At 39.0% G+C, this 15618-nt stretch overlaps 1 protein-coding gene and 1 long non-coding RNA gene across 2 annotated transcripts in view; one reads left to right on the forward strand and one right to left on the reverse strand.

The window, feature by feature from the left end:
• fam172a (family with sequence similarity 172 member A) overlaps positions 1 to 15618 on the reverse strand; it is a 213927-nt gene that overhangs the window by 113283 nt on the left and 85026 nt on the right. The gene's annotated exons all lie outside the window — the stretch shown is intronic.
• On the forward strand, positions 874 to 8567 carry LOC110368454. The gene is made up of 3 exons (XR_002428080.2): positions 874 to 891; positions 5166 to 5233; positions 8452 to 8567. It is a non-coding gene; the product is annotated as an uncharacterized LOC110368454 (long non-coding RNA).

The following is a 15618-nucleotide window of genomic DNA, read 5'->3' on the forward strand; positions in this document are numbered from 1 at the left end:
TCTTTATGCTGAGTTTTTCCACACAGTCTGTGCTGCTTTGTGTCTGTTTGTGTGTGCATCTGCCAGCCTGTCAGAATAATAACATCCAAACTGTGCACCTGTTGCCATCTTTCTTCAACCATGACAGTCAAGGGACATTTGAGGGAGGATGCTGTTTGTGTATGCGTTGAGGGGATGTAAAGGGATCTATAGTTTCCCCTCAGGGAATACAAAGCAAAAAGAGAAAAAAAAGAAAATCTATTATACAACTAAGACAGTCAGGTCCAAACATTCTTAAGAGGCTGACAGCAAACCATTATCAATCAATCAAATGATCATAATGAAGCTGTCAAGACTACTTGAATATACAGTTTAAATCAATTATTTTTAATAAATGATTATACAGATTTTCCCTGAAAAATACCTGGTAATTTTCTAGTTTTAGGGATGCTACAACGTACTTTAAGTTACTTTTAAAACTCTCACTAGTTTGAAAAACTCAATTTTAACTGAATGCATCTAAGAGACACAAATACTACACACACACACACACACACAAATATGCAAAGTCAAGTTTGGACACATGCTCTTGTTTTCTCAAATTTAGCCCAGTTTAAAATGTATCCTGTGTTTTTTCATTGTGATGAGAAGCAGGGAGAGGATAGCAAAAGAGATGGGTTGCACAGCAGCCAGAATAGTGGGACCAACGCCAACACAAACCCAATGTCTGACCAACGCAGGAAACAATGAATCCAACAACATCAACACACTCTTGACAAACAACCAGTTAAGACCTCCCGGCTCCCCTTTCTGCTCCTCCTCAATTCATTAAACGACAGAAAACAACTGAGAGATTTAAAAGTTTCTGGCTGGAAGAGAGTCTGCAGCGTGGAACCGGAAAGCATCTTGTGGGTAAGAGCCATTCTACCTTTTTGCACTCCTCTACAAACCTTTTTAGGGGGTGCCAAAAGTGTCAGAACAGTGTCACGGGATTCCTAAACAACTTTATTGGGTCTGGATCCTTTTGCTAGCTAAGTGCTGGTTCCAACCTTGAAAAAAAAATCTCACTGAGTATTTTAAGGTGTTGTTCAGAGGGACATGTGAGGTAGAGACCAACATCATCCAAATACATATAACATATCAATATTATCCTAGATAGGTATTTTAGTTATATTGTGCAGAAATTCAATTTATTTATATAGCAACAATTCACAACATGTCACCCTATGGTACTTTACAAAGTTGATTCTTTCAAATTATACAGACAGATTAGTTAAATAAGATTTCTATCTAAGGAAACACCTGGCTTTATTCAGATTAGAACCACTCTGACATGCATAGTTTTCAAATTACCCTAAAATAAAAAAAACAGAAGAAGTACTTCCATCTTTGCTAAACAACAAAAAGCTGTAAACTAAGCAGTATTATAGGAGTTTGGTTGTTTTCCGAGCGCCCAGGCTGGACTTGCACTATGTTCTAATTACGGTTGAAACGTTACTGAGTAAGCAACAATTGCAAGCTATTTTATTTTTTTCCAACAGAACAGTTGGATCGGGAGCCCCGACAGTTTTGCTTCTCAACATATTTCTGCCACTCAACAGTGCGGAAATACATCACATTTACGCCGGGCGCACATGCGCACTTGGGTCAGTTTGCCACATTCGGAATGACTTGAACCTGACAAGCGTTTATATGCACGTTGAATGGATTATCAATCGGCATAAACCACCCCTCTCATTCGGATTACAAATTTAATCCAATTGATATTAATCTGATCATCATATTCCAATTGGCTTGTTTACATGACTCTTTTTTATTCTGATCGACCCTTTATTCTGATTACTTTTATCCATGTAAACGTGGCTAATGACTACCAGCATTCATTCAATGTAGTGACAGTGGACAGTCCCTTGTATTGTGTTGATTTTGCAACAATTCCTTATATGGAGCATGCATGTGGCGACAGTAGAGAGGAAAACTCCCCTTTAGCAGGAAGAATCCTCTAGCAGAACCAGGCTCACAGTGAATGGCCATCTGCCACAACTGACTGGGGTTAGAGAAGACAGAGCAGAGACACACAAAAACAGCATGGAAGAACAAATCCAGGAGCACTTTCTAAGTAAGAAAAAGTAAAAAGTTAATGGCAGTACAAGCTCCATTAGTGGCTTCTACTAGGAAAAAAACACAGCTAAGCAGACAAGCTGAGCCAGTTTTCAAGTCTAGAGTATTATGGAGAGCATGCACAGTTAGTTGCAGTAAAATCTCTGCCAATAGTTATGTCCATAAGACATAAGGGCCAAGTGTATTATCTATAGAAGAATGAAGTTGTTGGCAGCTGTAAATAAACAGATGCCGCCCTCCATGATGGTGTCACAGCTAAAAAGAGTGCCAGGCCAGAGTTGCTACTATGAGGAGAAAGAAACAGATAGAGTACACATGGTTAAAAGTTTAAATAACAATAAATAATACAAAGTTAGAGTAGTGGGAGAATGTAGTAGAGTGAAGATAAGTGATCATTATGTCATCCAGCAGTCTAAGTATATATAGTAGCTTAACTACAGAGATAGTTCAGGATAACCTAAGCTTTGAATAGAAGGAATGTTTTATGCTTTGTCTCAAAGGTAGACAGGGTGTCTGCCTCATGGACTAAAACTGGGAGTTGGTTCCACAGCAGAGGAGCCTGATAGCTAAAGGATCTGCCTCCCATTCTACTTTTAGAGACTCTAGGAACCACCAGCAGACCTGCAGTCTGAGAGCGAAGTGCTCTGTTAGGAACATATGGGGTAATCAGATCTCTGATGTATGATGGAGCTTGATTATTAAGGGCATTATACATGAGAAGGTGAATTTTAAATTATATTCTCAATTTAACAGAAAGCCAATGAAGGGAAGCTAAAATAGGAGAAATGTGATCTCTCTTGTTAATTTTCATCAGAACTGTTGCTGTAGCATTTTGGGTCAGCTGAAGGCTTTGAACTGCATTTTGTGGACTTCAAAATAGTAAAGAATTATAACAGTCCAGCCTTGAAGTAACAAATGCATGAACTAGCTTTTCAGCATCACTCCTGGAGAGGATATTTTTCTAATCTTGGCAATATTCCAGAGGTGAAAGAAGGGAATTCTAGAAATCCATTTAATATGTGACTGAAATGACATGTCCAGGGCAGAAATAACACAAGTTATTTTTACTTTATTACCAGAGGCCAGTTTAATGTCATCCAGATTTAAGTGACTGATTAAGAGGTTTATTTTTTCCAAAGATGACAATTTCTTTCTTTTCTGAATTTAAAATCATCCAGATTTATGTGATCAATGCATGCCATTAGTCTATCTAACTGATTTATGAGGATTTATGGATGAACATTTATGGATGGTTTTTATGACCCATTTAATCACATTTAGACAAATATATAGTGCCTTACCAAAGCATTCAAAAGCTTTTTTTTTTTTTTTTTTGCATTTTATCAAGTTACAACAACAAACTTGTCTTTTATGACAAATTAATGTGATGCACCAACACAAAGTAGTGGGTATTTGTAGAATAGATACATTGGAAAAGCATGTGTTACCCTGATTCAATACTTTATAGAAACATGATTTTCTGTAATGCTTGCTGAAAATCCTTTGTGGTTTGTAGACGTTACAGCTGGTTTAGGGTTTATATATGTTTAGCTGTGTTTCTGTCTTAGATGAAGCCAATAAAGGAGCAATTGCTGCCACGAACCCTTTACTGTTTCTTTAAAATAAAAAGTACTCCTTGATCACCATTATTTCTGTGTTTTTTGTGTGCATGCTCTGTCTTCTCAAACTCCCCAGCCAGTAACAGCAGATGGCTGTTACACAGAGCAAGATTCTGCTGGAGGTTTATTGATAAAGGGAGGCCTTCCTCTGTCACTGCATGCGTGCTCAGTATGAGGGATTGCTGCAAAGCCAACGAATCAGTGTAATAGGATGTACATGAATCGGCACTATAAAGATAAATTACTTTAATTGAATTGAATGGGTCCTCAGTCAGACTTAAATGAGAGCCTCTGTGAACAGCAGTTTTCAAGTCTTGTAACAGAGATTCAATTATATTTTAACCTGGGCCATGATTTGGTTGTTGTTACACTGAAACATGCTTTGATGTAAACCAGTCAATAGTAGCTTTGTATGCATTTGGTATGGGGTTGTTTTCGTTCAGAATGTTAGATATTGGTTTCATCTAAACACGACCACATTCTGCCACGTTTATTTATAATGTTCCCCACACGGTTTGTAACAAACTGCTGAAGGGACATCTTATGGCTTTCTTTCTTGCCATTCTTTCATTAAAACCAGATTTGTCCAATGTACATCTAATAGTTGTCCTGTCAAAAGAATCTCCCACCTGAGCAGTGAATCTCTGCAGCTCCAGCTTCCCTGTCTGCAAAACCCCTGAAGTTTGCATATGACACCACTGCCAGTGGTCTAATACAGGACAGTGATGCGTCACCATACAGACATGATGCGGATCAGCTGGTCCACTGGTGCAGTCAGAACAACGTGGAGCTTAATGTCTATGACATTAAATCTGAATAAGATACATTTGAGTTTTTTGAGATACAAAAACAGCATGGAAGAACAAATCCAGGAGCACCTTCTAAGTGAGAGAAAAGTAAAAAGTTAATGGCAGTAGAAGGTCCATTAGTGGCTTCTACTAGGAAAGAACCACGGCTAAGCAGACAAGCTGAGCAAGTTTTCAAGTCTAGAGTATTATGGATTTGTGGCTGCAGTTTACAAAATGCTGGAAAACTTATGGCCATGGATAGTTTTGCAGCCCACTGAAGCTCTCACTCTCGTAATCTGCTCAGGCCACACCATGAGTTAAGCGACTAACAGCCCTAGTCATTACCATCATTAATATGCCGAGCTCAGCACAGAACAAGATTGTTTTTATTTGGCCTAATGGTTAGATATTAAATAAGCAATGTAGCTAATTACATGTTTGGTATTAGCTAATAGGTTATTAAGACAAGTTAGTTTCTGTTTGTTTGTGTAAAACAGTATGCTTGTCTCTTCGTGTACAATTAAAACGTGGTCCTGGAGGACACCTGTTTGCAATTGCATTCTAATCAATGCCTGGAACATGTATTCTTTTGCCATCCCTCTCTCTCTCTTTTTCCCCTTTTTGTGTTTGTTTCATTCTTTCCTCGCTTTAAAAGCAGACGGAGAGCTCAGACGAGCTGGAAGCAGTCTGGCAGCTGATGGGTCCGCTTGAGCAGGGGGAAGGAAGGTATGGAGCAAATTAGCGGCAGAGATGGGAAAATAATGACTGTGGCATTGTGGGTAATTAGCAGGTATAGCACCTATGGAGGATTGGGAATATAATGATGTGAGAAAGAGACAGAGAAAAGAGAGAATGAGGTGAAAAATGTGTGCAAGCCTAACAAGAAGCAGGAAACTAGGTGTGTGTGTAAGAGAGAGAGAGAGAGAGAGAGAGAGAGAGAGAGAGAGAGAAATGTATGAGAGGGTGTGTTATTTGACTTTGCAATGAAGGAACATACAGAGTGAGGGTGAGTCAGTAACAGAAGAAGTGGAGAAAGAACGATATAGAAAGACAAGCAAAACTACAGCGTGTATGCTATCCCATGTGCAGATAAGCCTGGGCAGACTGTATACAATAAAATAGCATGACCTTGGTTGGGTCACTCTGCTCTGACAATATTTGCCAGGGCATTGTTTCAAATCAATAACTCATTAACAAAGTACAAAGGAAGTTGCTGTGGGTTTGTGAGATTCTTTATTAGAAAAGAGTGTCTGCAGGCCAGCGAGGTCATCGCCGTGACATCTCAGCTAGCCTCTCGCTGCCGCCCCGATTGTCAGGTGAAATTACTGCGAGTCATTAATTGACATAAGGCAAAGGAGAGCGGGCAGGCAGACAAGGCTGTGTTTGTTCCAGGATGACCCCTAGGGCTGTGTGCATATGTGTGTACCTGGGTGTGTGTCTGTATGTCTTTATTTGGACCAGCCTGTATTTACAGCAGGCTTGTGTGCACAGAGAGGGAGAGAGAGGGAAAAAGTGGGAGACGAAGAGGGCAGGGAGCTTGGTGGGTGAGGAGGCGCGAGGAAGGGCCGGATGGAAGTGTTTGATGGTTGACCTGACTGGAAGATTGGGAGCAGGGATCTAAGACCGGCAATGCAGGATCTGCCTTGGTCAAACACACAGCTGCACACAAATGCGTGCATGAACAGATGTTCTGTGCCACAGACGAAACGTGCACAGAAATGCTTTCACAGACGAAAAAGCCCAAAAGGCAACTAAAACTATTCCTCTTTAAAAGTTTCAGAGGGCTAATATAAATACTTGTAACACAAGGACATGTGCTTGGACTTTGGTCTTAAACATGTTAAAATTCTAATACTTATAGCTTCAAATTCTGAAAGTTTCTTGTCAATTTATGAGGCACTAATGATGTATGAATACAAGAGCTCACTGATGTTTATTTTTATTAATTTTTTGTATTGTTAAGGCAATAAACAAAGATGCTGCAAAAATCGAAATTATGGGTGAGTGATGGGTGGATGGATAGATATATCCAAGCATCTCATTTCAAGAAATTTACACAATCATGTTAACATGAAACAGAGTCTGAAAAACTATTATTTTTAATGTCTTCATGTTTCACACATCTGGAAAACATTTTAATCAAAGTCTATATATACTTTTCAACTAAAACACATGTATGTAAATCACTTGTACAACCATATTTGGACAAGCAACAAAATAGAAAGGAATTAAAGGCATCCAGCCAATCTGTTTTCTACAGAAAAGCTTGTCAGCTGCCATGTAGACCTGCTCAGTGAACTCTCCTCTGGCCAGGTTCAAAGGTTAATCAAGTTCTTACCTGTCCTTGAAAATGCTGAACAAAACTTCTTCTCAAAGCTGTGGGTCAAAGGTCAAATAAACTCTGCCTGTATAACTGCTTGTGGGCCACAGGTTGGGACAAATGGGTGAGGGTGACAAAGAGCCAAACTCCACTCACAAACAGAAACATGGTACTGCTGCATCGAATACCATCAATGTGTGTGTTTGTGTACCTGTTTCCTAATGTCTATGAGAGTGATTTGATGTGTGTAGATGTGCTAAAAGGTTGTTTTTTTTCTTTCAAATTTGCTGGTTTGAATTATGCTGTGAACAATGAGACAAAAACACTATGTGCTAAAAATAGAATAGGACAAGGGCCTCAGTGGACAGATGAGGTTGAGATTAAAAGGTTTCACCTGCAATAAATAACGGAAACAGCTACCATTAAAAAATTATACCAGCTGGTTAATCTACAGATACAATCAAGAAAAAGTAGCCAACAATGATCTAATTTTTCTTGTATGCGAAATGAGGAAAAAAGTTAAAATAAAAGAAAGAAAAAAGTATGGTTCTAATCAAGAAAAAGAAAGTCCTTAGTTGAAGCACTAAGAAACCACAGAAAAATCTGTGGTTGTTCAACTTTTCAAACATGGACCACCTCACTAAATACTTTTCCAATTATTACTATGCTTTTAAAACATTTTGAAAAAAATACAACAGATGGATTGGCCTGTCATTTGTTTTTGTTTTGTTTTTTGTCACAAAAAAAGAAAAACAACAATAATATAATGTTTATTCATTTGTATATTTAAAGGAAAAAAATGTCCAAGTGCCATTGTGAAAATAAAACAAAGGCCCCTCTGAAGTAAGAAGAGGAAAGGGTAAAGATGAATTTTCCCAACCACCCTAACCATCTGTATAAAGCAAGTACTTGGTAATCTTTGCATGTCTGGTAGTGTGGATCTGTTTAAATGTTTCCTATACATAAACCCATGTAAAACCACTATTTGTGAAAATGTTCCTAAAGTGTCTGAATGAATTAAATATTGAGATAAACATAGTAACTAACTTGTATTGCTAACTGTATTTAGAACGATACTTTTCATTTTTCAACTTGCCACTGCAGCAACGATAAAGTTGGTTTGGATATTATTATTATTATAATTATTAATATTATTATTATTATTATTAGTTCTAAAAAATAAGTGATAAAAATAGTAAAACCAGAAATAAAACAATACAACTTAAAACAGGTAAAAACATAAAAACAAAATACACACACCAATATTAAAACAATATAGTTTAGACACTGAATTAGGCTGCATAAGATAAATTTAACAAGTGGGTCTAGCTTGACTTTAAAAACCTCCACAGAACATGCCTGCCGAATGCCTAGAGGGAGACTGTTCCACAGAGATGGGGCATGAAAGGAAAAAGCACGCTCCCCTACAGCTTTCCTTTAAGCCTTAGAAACTTTTAAAAGACCTGAGATCGAAGAGCGCTGGTGCAAAAGGTCGGATAGGTAAGAGGCACCAGACCAGTTAGTGCCCTGTAGGTGAGCAGCAAGATCTTAAAATCGGCTCAAACCTGACAAGGCAACCAGTGAAGGGATGTCAGTACTGGAGTAACATGCTCATATTTCCCAGTCCAGGTCAAGACCCGAGCAGCCGTGTTGTGAACCATCTGCAGGCCTCTAAAACATTTCATTGGTAACCCAGACAGGAGAGCATTATAATAATCAATGCGCAAAGACACAAATATATGGGTAAGAACCTCTGCATTTTTGAAAGATAAACACTGTCTGATTTTGGTAATGTTACTAAGATGAACCACAATCCCAAGTTCTTTACCTTGTCCCCACATTAATGACATAGTCATCAATTTTCAAGGTGAAATTTTGGGACAAGTAGTGAAATTTCTAAGGTCCAATAACCATTAAGTCTTTCTTCTCAGCATTAAGAAGCAGGGAATTATTAGACAACCAGGCCCTATGCAGACAAGCATTCTTAGATACAGCTTTAGAAATAAATAGGAAAGATTATGAGCAGCCGCTGACACTTGTTCTCAGCTTAATGTTTAGAGTGTCCTGAAATTATTTCCATTGGACTCAACATTTACATGTTTCAAACACTGTTTCTTTTTTATCTGTTTCTGCTTATGAGCTCTACATGTTGCCAATTGGCTTTGTATTCGCCAAGTTAATGGTTGATATAGGAATGTCCTCTGAGTACCACTCTATTTTTGGTGTTGCAGTAACACTGAATAAAGCTAGAATAAAAAAAAAATCATTAAAAACTGTAATCTACCTCCTTCGCATCTGAAGAGTTGCCTTCACTGTTTGACTTTGAACATTTAGTTAATAAGTACAGTGACAGAAGAAAAATACTGTTTGGAAAAATGAAAAGTCTTACAGTCATTTACAAAAATAAGTGGCGCTTAAAGCAAAGCGATGCTCTGTTTTTTATCCTCTTTGCCCCCCCCCCCTTCTTCTTTGCAGGGCCTACTGGCCTAATCCCAGCCAGCCAGCCATGGGTGAACTCTTTGGAAGCTTCTTAAGACCATGAATGTGCCTTTTGTTCCTGCCATTCCTCCGCTTGGCTGACAGAAAATAGCTAACTGGATTACTGCTAAAATTCAGAGTAAAGTGAACTCCCAAACTTCTGTATGGTTAAGTGCTAAGACAGTGCTCCCCACCCCACCCCATTCCTCCTCACTATCCTCATCAGCATCCCTCCCAATCAGACTTTCAATTCCTCCCTTTCTCCTCCTCCTTCGCTATTATCCCTCTAAACATGGGCCGGTGCTGTGGGGATCTGGTGAAGAAGAGGGGAGAGCGATTAGATGAGGTTGAGAGGTTGCACACTATGAACCCAGGGCTAAAAAGTAAGAATCCTAAAAGCGGTTCAGAGCTTATTATTGTGTGTAAGGAAGCGTATTAATCAACTCAACTCTATCAGTGGGCTGCTGTGTGTTTGTGTGTGCATGTGCACCAATCTTCACCAGATGGAGGAGTAAGACTTTACAACAATTTCTTTACAAGTTTAGGTAGAATAAAGCAATAAATAAATAAAATCTAAACATTTGGTCTTTTGTGTTTATTTACATATGGTTAGCTATCCTAAAGAGGTTTGATTTAATTCCTCTCCCATCCAGACTAAATGAGCTGAAGCAAAATTGCAAACACATAAACACACAATATCAAAGTTTTTTAGGCTCTTTTAGAACATGTGTGTGTTTCCACATATATGTGCTTTATGTGGGCGTGTGTAATCAAGTTCCATCTTACTCCAGCGCAAGGGGCAGGAAGAACAGTAAAACAGTGAAGGAGGGGGCAGACACAGGGAAAGATAAGGTCATACACGCAATTATGTTTCTCACTTTTGGATCAAAGTTCAAAAATCAAAAAGGTACAACAAAAAGCAGGCATACTCAGTCTTGAGGGAAACTCTTGACACCAACATCTGAACACAAATGTATTCAGCCAACTGTATCAGTTAAACTGATGAGAAGTTTTTTTGGGGGGGGGACCTGTGGGTTACTTTTTTTGTTTGTTTGTTTTGCATTCAGAAGTATATTGTGACTGAAGCATTAATTTGCTAGTTTTTTTTTTAGCAACAATCGTTAAGTACAAATCTACAACTACACAGTATGTGCCACAAATCTGGAACAAACTTCCAGAAAACTGCAAAAAAGCCAAAACACTGAATTCCTTTTAATTAAGACTGAAAACCCACTTGTTGCTTTCAACCCTTAATAACAGGAACTTTGATCAACATATTTGACTTCTATTGATGTTTTCACTTCATAAAATTTAATGATTGTTACTGGTCTCACCATCGGTGACCTTTCGATGTGTTTGATGTTTATGTGATGTAAAGCACTTTGAACTGCCTTGTTGCTGAAACGTGCTATACAAACAAACTTGACTTGACTTACAAAAACGCATAACTCAAAACTCTATAGGAAGCAAAACACAGATCCACAAAATAAGTGGCTTGATCCTTTGAGAAAGAGCAACTAAGCTTTGAAGAAACAACAAGTTGGCTTTATTCTAGGGCTATAATAATTATTATTATTATTTTAGTAATAGATTATTCTATTGATTATTGTGACGATTAATCGAGAAATTGGATAGAAAAATTCACACATTTTTCACTTAATTACTTCTGCTTATTTTATGAGTGACGCTGACGTTAGGGAAGATCCAGCTCTTGCCAAACCCGGTCGGGAGAAGGGAGGAAACATTGTTTTCGCTAACAAAAGCATTCAAAGCCATTCTCTGGTGTTCTTTTAAATAACTAATAATCGGTAGATTGGATAGTACTGATGAAACAGCAGCAGTTGTTGTCTGAATCCAAATAGTTGCTTCTCTAATATGTTCACATCCCGCCCGGCGATCCTGATTGGTCCGTCCATTTTATACGGTGTTGAAATCTCACCATCCATGCTAAATCCTTCCTCTCCTGTGGCGCGAAGCCTCCAAACCACACTTTCACGCTGAGACACAAGACACTTTCAATTGTGGCTAAAGTTTTCTAAACATTTGAGTGGCAAGTGCATTCAATTTCAGTTTCCTGACAAAGAAGAGCTGTTGGAATTTCTTCACCAGGTGGGAGGTGTTCACAGTCAAAGGAAATGTGAATGCCAAGGAACTTTATGCTGTCCACACACTCCACCACCTTCCGCAGTACGCAAAGAGGAGCGTGTTCAGTCTTCCTGGACCTCCTGTAGTCCACTATGACCTACTTGGTCTTGCTGGTGTTCAAGATGAGATTATTCCTGTAGCACCACTGTTTCAGATTGTGGACCTCTGCTCTGCAGTAGGCCTCGTCTTTGTTGGATATGAGACCCACCACAATAGAGTCATCCACAAACTTCACCTCCATGTTTGTGAGGTGGATAGCAGATAAGTTGGGGTGGAAGAGGGTGAAGAGGGCATGGCTGAAGACATAACCCTTTTGCATGGCAGTGTTAAGGATCTGGGGTAGATGTACGTTTCCCTATCATCAACACCTAGGGCCTGTTGGTGAGGAAGTCACTGATCCAGGAGGAGTGCAGTGTATGGTGCAGATAATCCCAGGTTGTCTGGAAGGATGGTGTTGAAGGCTGAGCTGAGGTCCACGAATAACATCCTAACATAGGTGTATGGAAGTTGCAGATGAATCCGAGATGTGTGAAATGCCAACGAGACTCATAGGCTTACTGGAGGCTGTCCAAGCCAGCAGGGATGGCATCCTTGATGTATTTTAGGAGAATCTTCTCGAAGTACTTCATGATGACTGGGGTCAGAGCAACAGCACAGAAATCACTGAGGCAGATGAAGGTTTGCTTTGTTTTTTTTTTATTTATTTATTTTTTATCCAGGCACAATGATGGAGGATTTCAGGCAGGCAGAGAGCTGCAGGGAGGTTAAATATGGTAAAATTCAATCTGCAGGTTGATGAGCACATGATCATGTCTGGACCTGCAGCCTTATTGGTGTTGATCTTCATTAAGGCGGAGGTCACTTGGGGCACCTGGAGGACGAGAAGCAGATGCTGCTCCTCTGGCTGAGGATGATGTTCAGACCTTCTGCTACCTGGACAGTTGAATCATACAAAGAAGCTGTTTAAGGTGTCTGGGAGAGCTGGGTCATTGCTGAGCACTGTGCTTATAATCCGTGAAGGCCCTTTCCACATGTTTTATGGGTTGTTGATGTTTGTTATTGTTGAAGTGTTACTCGATGCACCACTTGTACCTCGTTTTGCCTTCAGGGTGCCCTTTTTCAGCTCACTCCTAGCCCTGCTGTTGGCCTGTCTGTCTCCTGATTTGAATGCTGCATCCTGGGCCTTCAGCAGGGACCGCACTGTGCTGTCTAGCCATGGTTTGTGGTTAGGAAACATTCTGAATGTATTCGTTGGTACGACAGCATCAGCGCAAAAGTGAATATAGCCCAATGAAGATAATGTGTATTCTTCCAGGTCTGTGTCCTCTTTAAACACTCCCCATCCTGTAAGGCTGAGCAGGCCTCTTCAGTCCAAACCTGAATGATTCTGATGACAGGTCTAGTTCTGCAGATCAAGGGTTTGTCGGCAGGGATCAGGCTCACAATCCAAACAGGGCAGATGTGGCAGCCTTATATGCTCCTGGGATGTTGCAATAGAACTTTATGAATTTGGGGAGCCCAGCTTTTAATTTAACATGGTTTAAAATTCACCAACTACGAACACAGCTGCCTCTGGAATAGTCTTCATTTGGCTGCTGATGAAAAAATAAGAGTTCCTCCAGGATAAATTTAGTGTTAGCCTTTGGCTATATGTAGGTGTGTTGTTCTGATTTTAAACACTAGGTGTCATTATTACTTATTGCTCCTTTAATATTTCATAGCCACCAATTTAAATGCATTTGATTGGGACTTTATGTGATAAACCAACACAAAGCATTGCAAAGTTTTTAAGTGTAAATATTTTTTTTTTTTTAGAGAAAAGTAGCCCTGTAACATGATGCTACTGCTACCATGTTTCACTGTGAGAATGATTTTGCTGTGCTGTTTTCGTGACAAATAGAGAATTTGCATTTATAGCTCTAAGGTTCTTCAGACCAGAACACATTACCCCAAAAGGTTTTGGGGAGTTTTAGCTAGGTATGGACAATATAACGAATGTTATTTTCAACTTATTGCCATCTGTCTATGTGTTTTAGAAGGAGGAGGAGAGAGATTTGACCATGTGATATTTATATGGACATGTAACCATGAAACTGATTCAGCACAGGATTATGGGGTGTTTAACTGAAGCAGAGAACCAATGTCGGCGGTCTGGTCATTTTTTTTAATCATATGAAATGGGTAGAAAAATACATATAATATTGTTAAATATTGGTTAGTGGCCATAACAGCAATATTAGTATTGGCTATCCATAACTTTGTCAGTCTGAAAGCAGGACACACAGAGAATGGGATATATGTGCCCATGTAGCGAGCTGATTAGGCCCAAATGCAATGGAAAACTGGCAGTGGGTGGATGTAGCATGCACTTTGATCTGGTAGCACTGAACAGCGATTCATATAGGAGGTCGGTGTTACAAAAGGGCAGGACACACAACTGGAATGGCAAAGAGAAAAAGGCAGCCCTTACAGTACCTGAGGATGAATAGGCTGATGATCGGGAGAGATAGGAGCTCGTGACATAAAGAAACAATATCTGAGCAGAGAACAGGTGGGTGGATCTCCCTTATAAAGCCAATTCCGATGGCCACCTGATCACTGCCTGACAATCTGCCCAAATTATTATATCACCCACATTGTTTTACACAGTCCTGGATGCTTTTTATTGAAAGAGAGTAGCTTTATCTAACAACCCTACTCCCTAGTTCAGAAATGCAGCAAGTCCAACTTCATAAGCTTTCTGCAAACTTTGTCTTTAGACAAGACAACTAGGACGGCTGAACTTCCTTTCAGGTTAATCACATTCACAACTAGTGGAAGGTGGGTGCATAAGAGCAACTGCTGAACCTTAATCAAAGCGTGCCTAAATGAAAGTCTGTTTAGGTACCAGTACCATTTCCCACACTCCACTTCAAGTAACACATCAGACGAGAGATGAACTTAGAATGAAGATATGATTCAAGACAAAACATGCATGCTTTACATAAAATTCAGACCACTTGAGCCAGGCTGTTTGAAATTTTGTTTTTGCCAACAATACTTATTTGAATGCCTTCAACATTTCTAATTCGATTTTTCTGTGCAAATTCTTTGAAACTGTTTGCTAATCAATCTAAGGGAAAATTCATTCAGTGTGACACCTTTTGTTTTTCTGCTGTTATACTGAATATTGGTCATGGCTTCGACCCAGAAACTCAACCATTCATCCAGGGAGGTTCTTTTGTCAGACTAAAAGACAAAATAAACAAACAAGTAAATTTGACAATAACAACCTTTAGAGCAGTTATTAAATATACTTTATAGTGTGCACAAGTTTTGTGAGTTTAAAATAAAGTTTTTTATTGGTGGGATGTAATATTTCAACCTTCTAGGAAATTAAATTCTTCATTTTCATAAACTGTAAACAGAAAATCATGATATCCCACAGAAATAAAGACTTAATAATCAGTCTCTGTGTCATAAATCTAATTAATACTTTTAATTTAGTGTACTGAGTTACTGAATAAAGGAAATTTTCAAAAGTATTCACATTTATTGAGATGCACCTGTATATTGGACAAAACAACTCCCATCCTCTCTCCTTGGAGACAAAAATATGGCAGGTTTAAGGGCTACAGGCCAAGGTATCTTCAATAGAAAGATTAGAAGATGGGTTGTTATCCTGTGTGCTTGTTTAAAACCTCAGACCAGACCACTGAGACCGACATTCCCAATTGAGCCACATAGGAAAAATCGTATGTATCGTGTCTGCTGCCAAAGAGGACCTGGACAGGTGTCGAAAAATAAACTCAAGGCCATTCCCTCCTCTTTTAGTCGAATTGGATAATAATCAGAGTACCGGTAGGTGTGAATCTTTTTAACACAAGGTTTTATAAAATTCTGATGTAGTAACCATTAGTCAGTTGAATAATAAGATTGCTAAAGTTTGCTTTCTTTTTTATAGTCTTTCAATGTAGTTTGTCTGTTAGTTTATTACTTCCTATCGGTTCAGCAAATGTTTGTATGCAACACAGTTTAGATTGTAATGAGGCAGTAATGTTTACCAGGGTATCCAAATCAACCAAACCAAATTAACCTGAACAGTCATTGAAACTGGATTTGATGTTGACCATGTGAAAAGGCAAGTTTAAATTTGTTATTTTTATTGTGTCTGAAGAGTGTGCATCCT

The sequence above is a fragment of the Fundulus heteroclitus genome, chromosome 12 (genome assembly GCF_011125445.2).
Source record: "Fundulus heteroclitus isolate FHET01 chromosome 12, MU-UCD_Fhet_4.1, whole genome shotgun sequence".
NCBI classification, from domain to species: Eukaryota; Metazoa; Chordata; class Actinopteri; order Cyprinodontiformes; family Fundulidae; genus Fundulus; species Fundulus heteroclitus.